Source organism: Lepeophtheirus salmonis, chromosome 13 (genome assembly GCF_016086655.4).
Source record: "Lepeophtheirus salmonis chromosome 13, UVic_Lsal_1.4, whole genome shotgun sequence".
Taxonomy (NCBI): Eukaryota; Metazoa; Arthropoda; class Copepoda; order Siphonostomatoida; family Caligidae; genus Lepeophtheirus; species Lepeophtheirus salmonis.
In genome coordinates, this window is record NC_052143.2 from 27186364 (window position 1) to 27197922 (window position 11559).

The window sequence follows — 11559 nt, forward strand, 5'->3', positions numbered from 1 at the left end:
TATATGTGTTAGCCTGGAAGAGTCTAGAAGTAATTATGAATAAACAGAAAAGTGTGCTGATCACAAGCTGACGTTGATCTAGTAGTCAGATTTATTTTTGACTTTATTGGACCCTGTGTTGGCCTCCAAGATCACCGGGGCTCAGCCCTATAGACTTCTTTGTGTAGAGCGTATTTGAGTGACACGTCAGGAGATCCTCCTCTAACACAAAATCCTAGTTCATTTCCAGAAATTCAGAAATCTCCCAACTGACACTGTTATTCACTACTTCCGTTTCCGAGTTCGAGTTGAAGGTTTTAATGAAGCCAAAAGTCGATTATATTGATAAATAATGTATTTTTATTATTCAGCATTCATTTGACATTGGTTTTTATAAATATCAGATTATTAGTTTAGGAGAAAATCCAGTTTTGTTAATCGTATTGGTTGTTCAATAGAGTTATCATCCTGTATATACCAGGGCAACCGTTATTACTTTCTCATCTCTTTATGCAAATTTTGAGATGCTAAGAGTAATTTTATTACAAATTTCTTATGAGCAATGTAGTAGAACACTAACCATGGGCACAGAGTATGAGAATAGAATTGAGATAGCAACGTTCTTCCACCCAGGGTTGTCCCAGAAGGTCATAGGGGAGCAGATTGGATCTTCAGGAAGACGATTTACAATATCATCTATGCATGGAGATAAGACAACTTTTTTTAGTAATCGACAGCTAGTTTTGTATTCTACAGCATTGTTCATAGAAAAATTGTAAATAATCACTCTTAACCTCTCAAAATTTCCATAATAAAGATGAACAAATAATAACAGTTGGCCCAGTATCCATTTACCAGGAAATTTAACGACGTTCCAACTATAACTTGAGTATAAATAATTATGAATATGTTATAGTTTGTTTCACTTGAACTACATATGTTTGCTTTGACTACTATCAGATGTCTTTAGACAAGTTCAGACGAGTCTCAAGTGTACATAAGCTTTTTATGACAATTACACAAGCTTCAAATTTAATGCAAAACTATGTTGATACATAATGTATAGATCTAATTAAATTTTGTCGTTGTTTTATTTTTAATTGGAAAAAGTAAGTGTCATTTGGCTTTTGAATTATTATTTTTTGTATGGTTATGAATAAAATATTTTTATAAACATAAGTTATAAATTTTCAAATAAAAAATGTGGAAAAAAAATCACAAAAACACATGATATTTTATTATTTTTGCCATCTTTTCTTATCAAATATATTTCACATAAATGTGCTTAATTAAAATTTAAAAGTTTATATACGAAATTGACCATACATTTTTGAATTAACAATTTAACATGTTTAGTGTTTGCCTATTTTTCATTTAATAGTAACTGAAACAAATAATCATTGAAAAACAATTTATTTATCAGAGAAAGGAAAACTTAGATGGAGACCAAAAGAAATCGTTTGTCAGTGCTTTTTGATGTGCGATTGAGTTTAAATTCATGGAGTTAAAAATAAAGTTATGATATATGAAAATCATAACTTTATTTATATAGTAAAAAAATTGTTTCATTGAACCCATCATTTTTTATGAAAATATAATAAATGTATTGAAAATACAATATAAGATCAATTATGACTTTTATAAATCCTACATTCTTCCTAACACCATGATTTTTCTAATCTATAGTTTTACTGTTTAAATTTGAAAAAAGATCAAAAATCACCTTGAAAAAATTAAGGTCATATTTGACTTATTTTTTTTAATAATAATAAAAGCATAAGAATAATTAAATAACTGATAGTTTTTTAATTATCTATTATACTTGCCTATCATTGCTTTGGTTTACTATATATTGCTCAACAAATATTATCTTCATCTTAAAGGTCTCAAAAATCAGAATTGGATTGAGTTACAGATCCAAACATTTAATTTCATAGCTAGTTTTCTGTCAATAATACATACGGTCGAATCCGTTTCATCGTTAAAATTGATCGTGAAATGACTCATATATAAACAAATACCCATACCATTCACATATATGTGGTTACCTGTCTTATGCAATTCACTAGCTTATTTTTGTTATAATTACTGGTAGAAAATGCACAATCCGATCCGTTGCCTAAAAGTTAACCTGTGCATCACTAATAGGTACCACATAATGAGAAATTTAATAATTGATCTTTTACATTAGAAAAAAAATTTTATCAAAATAATTAGTAATTGTTATTTAATATTAGGGCTCATTAAGGAAATGCTTCAAGACAAATTATATATATGTAGACATATGCCCCTTGCACATATTCTTGTTTATGCATTATACGAACCATTAACTATATTTGATGTAATCATTAGTAATGTTGTTGAAGACTACAGGAAATTGAAGAACGCTTCCATTTTTCTAGTATCGTAACATTCTCATAGAATAAAAAGTGCAAACCAAGGTTTCCGTATTATATTCTTTAATTTTGCCTTTAAATGTTCAATTATTTATCGGGTCGTTCAAAAGTTTTGAGAATTGCTTTAAAATTTAATAACTTAACATATACTACAACCAATTGATTATTTTTTCTTTTTACATAAAGCCCGGAGTCGCTTCTTTTTGTTTATAATAACTTCAAAATATTATAGTATATAATCATTTCTCAAGAACAAAAAAGGTGGAAGATTGAAACCTTGATTGCCGCCGCAAAGTCCCCAAAAATAGTTATTGCGGTCAAATATGGCACAAAGATAGCCTTCTATCTTATCAAGGATTGCCTGGATAAGGGTGAGGATCGTGGAGAATATCCAATCAGTGGTAGTAAGCTTTAGTCAATGCCTTTAAAGAGCAGCCGGATCTCTCCATGGGGAAGATGCTTATGGACGTCAATGTCTCAGGATCTCCCGTGTCAAGATGAATCAGAGAGGTTTGTGGTGTCTTTCTACAAGCCCCAAAAAGTACCACTCCTCACAGAAGAGATAGTGAAAAAATGAGCCATCGCTAGTTCTAGTTTTTTTGGGGTTTAACTCTTGGCCTCCCAAATCATCAGATCTGAATTTCCTGGATTATAGTATTTTTTGGTAACTAGAGTCCCAGTCTTGCAGAATCTGACACCTAAATGTTGAGGCCTTAATGGGCTATGTCAATGAGTAGTGGGTTTCCATTATGAATTCACATACAGTTAATACAAAAACCATTACATACAAATTAATTGGTTTTCCTAGTTCACCATCTTCAAGTTCGAATCCATGAGGTGTCTAATTTGAAAAAAACTACGTATAGCAAATTTCTATTCTAATTCATTATTGTTATATTCGTCACTTTTTCCCCATATTACCCCTTCCAAGAAAGAAAAATGCTGACGAGGTATTTAGTGCCTATTTATTTAAATGAAAGTTATCTGATGCGAACCAATTACCAAATATTATCTTGTGAGAATAACAAAATTTTATGTGGGTATAATAACAATATTATAAAAGATCTGGTCTTCATTGAATTAAATACGTAAATATTCGCCTATTACGACTATAAATACAAAGAAGAAAGAAAACTGGCTCCAAAGAATGAGAATGTATTTAAAAAATCAATATTTTTGTCACAGATTCATGAATGATTCACAAGGGACTAAAATTTAAAGGATTTTGAATATTTTACTTATTAATAGTGATGTACCGCGAGCTGAATTTTGCTGCCTGAATATTTCCGAGCTAAAAAAACACTTAAGGAATTACGAGCTTCACTCGTTTCTCGCTTGAATACTCGTTACTCACCTGAATAATCGTTACTCACCCTAACGCTTTTGCTCGCTGAAAAACTCGTCAGATAAAAACATCATATTTTTAAAAGAATTATTGAAGCTAGTAATTCAAAAATTGTTTTCATATTTTATTTTCCAAGATTAATTTAGAAAATTAGTTTAACTTATTTGAATCATAGTCATAAGCGTAATTCAACAGTTCATATAATCTACACATCAATATTTTACTATAGTCTGTTTATAACTTATAAACAAAATGTTTTTAGTAGTACTGATGCTCATTTGTTATTAATATGAATGCATATATGTAGTAAAATTAAAGTTTTTAGACAGCTAATATTTATTTTTTAGATATTTATCCTTCAAGAGAGAAAATTGATTTAAAAAAAAATATCGAATAAGAAAACATATTAAAATTTTAACCAGTAAATTCACTTCACTAAGAAGATAATGATAGCACCAAGATAATAATCTAGTACTGTCTATAATCTTCAAGTGCGAAAGGAATGGGGATTATGTTTAAGTTTAAATCTCAATCTCAAATTAATTAATAGTTAGTAGATTGAAAATCTAATTTGAACATGCAAATTTATGTTTAATAGAGAACCGTCTCTCATGCATTTAGAAATATTCAGTAATCTATGTAATTGCGGTCAAGTTTGTCGTATATCCATTGGTATGAGGAGGACATTTGAGGTGTGGCTTAATAAACTGCATAATTCCAAGCAATATCGATTACTCCCCCTAGTTTAAAAAAAATGATTACTTTTCAAAAAGAACTGATTAAGAGTAAACATTGCAAAAAAAACAAAAAAAAAACAAAAAAAAGCAAGGCTGTGGGATAACATAAATTCTAACTTTCACAGAGAAAACAAGTCAGTCTAGGATAATTCACATGTTATAATGAGGTCGAAAAAAATTTCCATGTTTTGACAATTTCCGCTCTTTTGACGGGTTCCGAGCTTTCGCCGAGTTCGAATAATACTCGGCTTTTAATGGCTACGAGTCGAGTTTTTTGTGTTGCTTTTTATTTATTTCATAAAACTGGAGTAGCAATTGACGAGTTTTACTCGTGGCACATCACTACTTTTTAACTTCAACAAATGTTATTTTGCAATTTATAGTTATGGCTCATAAACATTTTTAAGCTTAAGCCCCCCATTTTGGATGCTGCCTTCCTTTGCAACCCCAATAGGAAGTGAAGTGGATCATATAAATAAAACTTTTAGTTATACTCTGAAGCTCATATATAAAAACAGTAAATTGGCGTTGGGTGATGATCCCACTACATGATCCGCTACTATATTGCTCAACCTGTGGGCAGAAAAAGTAAATAGAGTCTAGAATAAGGAGTTCCTTTGCAAATTACAATGATTTGACTGTGGGTTATGAACCTACTCCGAACCATACTGACATACTGCCCAACTAGTAGGCTGATGAAATACAAACATACACTTAATTATTGATTAAATTATTAAAGCTTAAAAAAAACTTTCGTGTTATTAGTTTGTGTTAAGACAATTGGGGCATGTTGCACGAACCATCAGCATTTATATTTTTTGTCTTCGTAATCCTAAGTCATTAGTTTTTGTCAGAGTTTCGTCAGAGTCATAATATTATCTTCGTCACACATTGTCGTTGTTTCGTCTTTGCCAGAGTTTAAACTTCGTCAGTTTAATCTTCTGCAGATTTTCGTCATGATTTTTGTGAGACTTTCTTCTTCGTCATGATTTTTTTCAGATTTTCGTCTTTGTTTTGTCTTCGTCATGAAAAGAGAGCTTTATTGACGAAATTATTTCGTCTCGTCATGCTTGAGGAAGTTAACACTGCCCATAGGTATTTAAAAACCGAAAAAAATATGGTAACCTTGACAATTTTATGAATGTTTGAGCATGTTATAAAAAAGAAATCAAAAATCTACATGGTAACCTTCACAATTTAAATTATATTTTTCCTGAGAGCAGGTTAGCTGTTATGACGTTTCATTATACCAGTTTCAAGCAGCTGTGATGAGGGGGGGGGAGAAGGAAAAAAACATGGATAAAGGGATTAATTACTCCGATGTCGAGCTGCAATTCTACTCTGAGTCCAACAATTATTACTACATAACAAATATTCATGGTTACTCTCCGTCTTTTATGAGCCACACCAATGTTCAATTCGGTTTTGTATATAATTTTATGTAGTAAAAAAAGCATTTCACTCTTCAGGAATCAGTTAAAAAAGTTCAGAATTCGTATCACTGTGCATAACTCCCCACAAATCATCAGTGTTGTTCTCCATCTTTCATGAGCGAACACACATATTAGTGATTAGTTTATACTTACTTGTTATCGCTGCAAGAATGCAATGACAAGGTTAATAGCATAGAAATATAAAAATGTTGTGCAGATGTCCAATTAAAAGAAATATCGTGTCCGTGGTAGATCATGTTTTCTATGACTCTATCATTTGACATTAAGAATTGTATATTATTGACAATAACAAGCATCTGACCGAATGAAACAGAGTGATAAATTATTTCAATTTTTTAAATTTCGCAGAAGATGCATCTGATAAAATGGATATGTGGAAACAATTTGAGGGAAGGATTTCTTACTTCGTTTTGTTAGTGATATTTTTAAATGTATTCAAAAACTACATCGAGATAAATCAGCAAATAGTCACAGCATTATGATTCCCCCCCTCCCTATAAAACTCAAGTGTTAACAGCTGATATACTATCTATCTGAATCACTTGATTATGTTAAACCAAGCATTAAGTTCTATGCAAATAAATGTTTTTCTAATTTTTACATTTATTATCATCTAATTAACCAAATACTTCTTTAAAATATTACCATTTTCTTTTTAATACTTAGGAGCCCCTTTTATCCACATCTCCACTTATTTAAAAAAATAATGCAGTGACAGAAATAATACACTGTTATTATTATTTATAATCATCCATTTTATGCTTAGTGTTTATATATATGGCGACGCCACTACTCTTTAGACCAATTAATATGTACCCTACATATACAAATATTTCATGAATTTCATTCGTATGTCTCAAGAAACTTTTTTTTAAATTGATTTTTTTAATGAGATTATAAGGGGATAAATAAGTGTTTTTCATTTATGACAATAAAAAAGAACGGTAGGTATCAGATAATTTACATTGCCCCTCATTTCAATTTGAAAGGCAGTATTTGAAAAATCTTTACAAATTTGAAGATTACAGCTTACCTCTCATGACCTGTATATTAGATCAATTGAAAGAAGCTGTAAGAGGATGGAAAAGAACTCAAATCCCACTTCCTTTATAGCACGGTAATATCACCACCTCAAATTACTGCAATGTTGATCCTCAATTCCACCACAAGTCCCTCTAGGACTTAAAATTATAACTAGTGATGAAAATCTGGTACATTTTTTAGCTCACTCATAAAAACTGAGACTAACTTTCAGAATTTGGTGCAAAGTTTTAATTGTAAGTCCCTGTTGTACTCAGAGTAGAATTAAGGACCAAAATGAGTTTAATTCTTGCATATATCCTTGTTTATTTCCTTCTCTCCCTCCTTCCTTGTCACATACGAGCGTAGTAGATCTAATGAAATGTCATGGACATATCATTCAAAATGGGGGGGATATTACATAAATATATATTAGGCAATGACGTGTTTTTTAATATTAAAAAAATATATCTACTATTTTTATTTAAATGAACAAGTCTCTACAAATAAATTAAGTAAAAGGCGTCGAGATCAAATCGGCGCTTGCGTGCGTTGGCACTTTTGTTATGAAGCAGATGTCTGATGGCTTTTTTTTTTTTTGCTGTCAGAAACGTTGTTATATCAACAGACTTCAAATGAGGTTTTGGGCGTCATGGTGACAGTTGCTCCAGAAATAAAGAAAATTGAATTCACAAGAAAGTGACGATGATTTTTGTTAATTTTTTGGTTGACATTGTTCTACAAAATACATATTTGATTATTATTATTCGAATATAATTTCAAATTAATAAAAAAATATTTTATCTTTTTACTAAATATGAATGCATGCGTGGGGTTGTCCTTCAATCATGGCCAAACCGATTGATAGATTTTGCTAAAATTATTTACATTGTTTTTTATGGCCCCAGTGACGATTCTGATAACATTTTTTTGGTCTTTGGGGCCATGCCGGATTTTAAATAGCATTCTTGAGCACATTAATTGTACAACATAAGGGCCAGGGTGGATTTTCGATATTAAAAGGGTACTTTGAGGCTCAAGAAACCTACAGTGACAGAATTTTACCTACATCACGGAGCAACAACCCACAAATCGTGGGCAGGGGTGTTTACTAGCATTTTAAAAGGGGTTCTTGTTGCTTAAAACTGCGGCAGCGGTGCATTTTAAACTACCTCGAAGCCAAGTACTTCACCTCTACAACCTGAGATTTGGGGTGTATTTTGGGATATTAGGAGGTTCTTTAGTTCTCAGAGAAGGGGCGATGAAGATATTTAACCTGCGTCAGTCCTAGAAGTTCACCTACACAACCCGTGGGCTGAGTATAATATAGAATATTAAAAGGGTTCTTTGATGGCTAGAAACATAGGTGAGGTTGAGTTTAAACAATATTTGGCCCAGTTATTCACTTGTACAACCTGAGAGCCGTTGTGTATTTTGAGATATTATGTGGGTTTCTTGATGCTCAGGGAAACGGATGCAGATAAATATAAATGGACTCGGGCCCAAAAGTTCACCTGAACAACCCGGGGGCTGAGATATATTAGAAGGGTTCCTTGGTACCTAGAAAAGCAGCGTCGATAGAGTTTTAATTGTCTGACCCAGAATCAAGCATTTACTTCCTCATTGCGTAAAAGAAGAGTACTTATATAATGCCTATATATTTTTACTCATACTCATAAAACGAACATGAGAATAATTGTTAAAATTTAACGACCTTTATTTTTATTTTACATTAATTAGAAGAGTTTTTCATTAATTTTAATTTCTTAATATCCCGGGCAACGCTGGTCAAACCTACTCTTGTATATTATAAATCAGAAAGGATACTCATTTCCAACCTAAAGTTGCTTTAACAAGGATTATAACAATAAAAAAGGAAAAAAAAATAGTTATCTTCTTAACTTTGAAAAAATATATCATGACTTATTAGTCCAAAATGAAATGGATCAGTTCATAAGAAATTGAATACAATTATACTCTATCTATAGGTAATATAATATCAGATGTCGAAGAAATATTACTTAGACTGATGGAAATAACAAAAAACAAAAAGTAAATGGATTCTATTCTTTTTTTCACTTAATTTTCATTTAATGGGTGAGATGGAGTTGCATCAATTAAGGATAAGTAAACATTATAGCAATACCAATTACTTCATCTGACTTAAAAATGGTAATTAAAATAAATATACATATAACTTATAAAAATCTGTTATAATTATTCTTTCATTCTTGAGAAGATAACATCAAAGTATAAAGTGAAACCATGAGTGTGAGTGGTAATGAACGACGGCGAGTATTGATGATTTTTCTAGAGTTATGTCTTTGTTGGACTCAGAGTAGAATTTATGATAAATATAAGTAAATCTTACTTTACTATGTCCTTGAGTGATGTGGATTGAGGCTTGTATTTATGTCCTCCTCTTGTAGTTTCTTGCTGCTTATCTGATTAATGACAGATAAGCTACAATCCATTCAAGTCGTCATAGTAATCCTGTTAATTATTATTATTTTTGTTTTATTACATATCGAAAAACCTTACCGAGATTTCCAATGACTTCAGGATCAGATAGATTTTTTAAATTTTTTTACTTTAAAAAAAATATCCCTCAGTCTTTGTTTTTATTTCTTAAACAACTTAATAAGTATCTTTTTGAGTCATTTTTAACTGCACAATCCATTTTTAAGTATTTTCCTGAAATTTCTTTATTTGTTCTATCTTTATTGCATATAAAAAGATTTGAAGTATAAAATATTTTTGAGATTATAAAAAATATATTAACATTTATTAGTTTTGCAAAAAAAGATTTGAAATAATTGAATATACTTAATAGAATGAGGAATATTTTTTCATCACAAACTTTGATAAGCTACAATTTATGTTAATGGTGTATTAAAAAAAAATATGCCACCCATAGCGAAATAAATAATTAATGGGAGTAAAATTTGTACAAACCAAAAAGAAAAAATGTTTCACAATTGTATAAAGATCACATGATATTTTCGTTAATTTTTGCCCGAAGGCTTCAGGGCACATAAAGTGCTTGAAGAGAAAATAAAAGAGAAATTAGTTTCTAAGTAATGTCGTACATATTTATTACATTATTTATTGTAATCAAGATTAATGAATAAATAATTTATTTTTAAAATGTATCAATTTATATTTACTTTTATTTTCAACTATATCTTTCATGCCATAATATGTTACTAAATTGTAGTTATACCATAAAAGCTTGATTTTTTTTAAATGCTGTAAAGGCCAAACCGATAAGCGTCGAAAGTTTTAATGATTGTTTTCATATTTTTCGGCTTAAATAACAAAAATACATGTGGGTTTTAGCATGCAGGCGCTCCAATACCTTCATTTTGTTGCATAGAGTTATCGATTTTAATCTTACCTGATTTATTTATCCATCTCAGGACAATGGAATTATGGGTAGTGCTGGGTTAAATATAGTATTAAAACATATCATAAATTGGTGTTCAGTATTTTTATTTATTCCATAGCAATCACGTTTTGCGTAATTTAGTCATTTTAATGCAAATTTTCCGTCTCCACTCTGTATTAATAACATATTTAGAGTAAATAAATTAAATGGGTTAAAAAAGCTATAATAAATAATTATCTACATCCTTCTCTCTGTTTTTTCTTCTACCTTCATTCTTTGTTTCTATTTAGCCAGCAAACACAGACATCATACAGTAGTATACAATTTATGTCAACAAGGGATTTGTGGAAAGAAAAAACTAAGTATATCGAGATTATAAAGGAAAAACGGTTAATGCGTGTCCTCTTTCTTCTTTTTTGTTAACTATTTAATAGATCGTGGGAGTGTTGACATCTCCCTCTAAAAGAAAAATTCTTTCATATCTTTTGTGTAAATTAATTTTAAAAATGAATAATAAAATAAATATGTATATGATTTTAATATAATTAAAAAGTTTTCCCTAAACTAATGCTACTTTAAATGTAGAAGGTTCTCCTTTTTATATAGGTATGTTCAAAAATACTGATTTAGGCAGAAGGAAAATCTTGCAGGATGATTTTTTTTTAAATTTGGAGATCGAGAAGTGTTTTGAGGAACAACGTAGAAATGCTGGATGTTAATTACTTAAGTTGGGGAAATCAATTTGATGCCATTTATATTTAATATAAATAAATTCTTAATCTTTCACTCTACCTATTTTTTATTTTATTTTTTCAATTTTTTGCTTTGTTTAATTGCAATATTCGCTGGAAAATAATTCATCTCAAGATAGCCTTCAAAATCACGGAGAAGATCTAATGGATCAAATAAAATTTATAATGGACTTTAAACATTTATTTATTTAGTATCTTGTAAAGTTTCCAAAAAATATGTTTGTGCGACGTACATCAATTCCAACCCGACATTAGCACCTTCAATCTTTATTACTGAGCAATATGAAAGTACTTAATCATTAACTTCTTCTTTTTTTCAATAACTATCAGTAATTGTCTCGAGAATGTGGGAAGATATTCATATAGTCGAATTTCAGAGTATACAGTTCAATTGCAGGTATTTAAAAATGTTATCTTTTGCACGTAATTCATGAAAATTTCATTCAATTCACAAATTTTGGTGTAAGTCATAACAATAACAGATTTAA

The 11559-nt window shown here is 30.2% G+C and overlaps 1 long non-coding RNA gene across 1 annotated transcript in view; it reads left to right on the forward strand.

Moving 5' to 3' along the window:
- Positions 1–10737, forward strand: part of LOC139906904 (uncharacterized) — a 50981-nt gene extending 40244 nt beyond the window's left edge. The window contains exon 3 of the long non-coding RNA XR_011783080.1: positions 10610–10737. This is a non-coding gene — a long non-coding RNA (uncharacterized lncRNA). The remainder of the gene's footprint in view (positions 1–10609) is intronic.
- Positions 10738–11559: the final 822 nt, after the last annotated feature.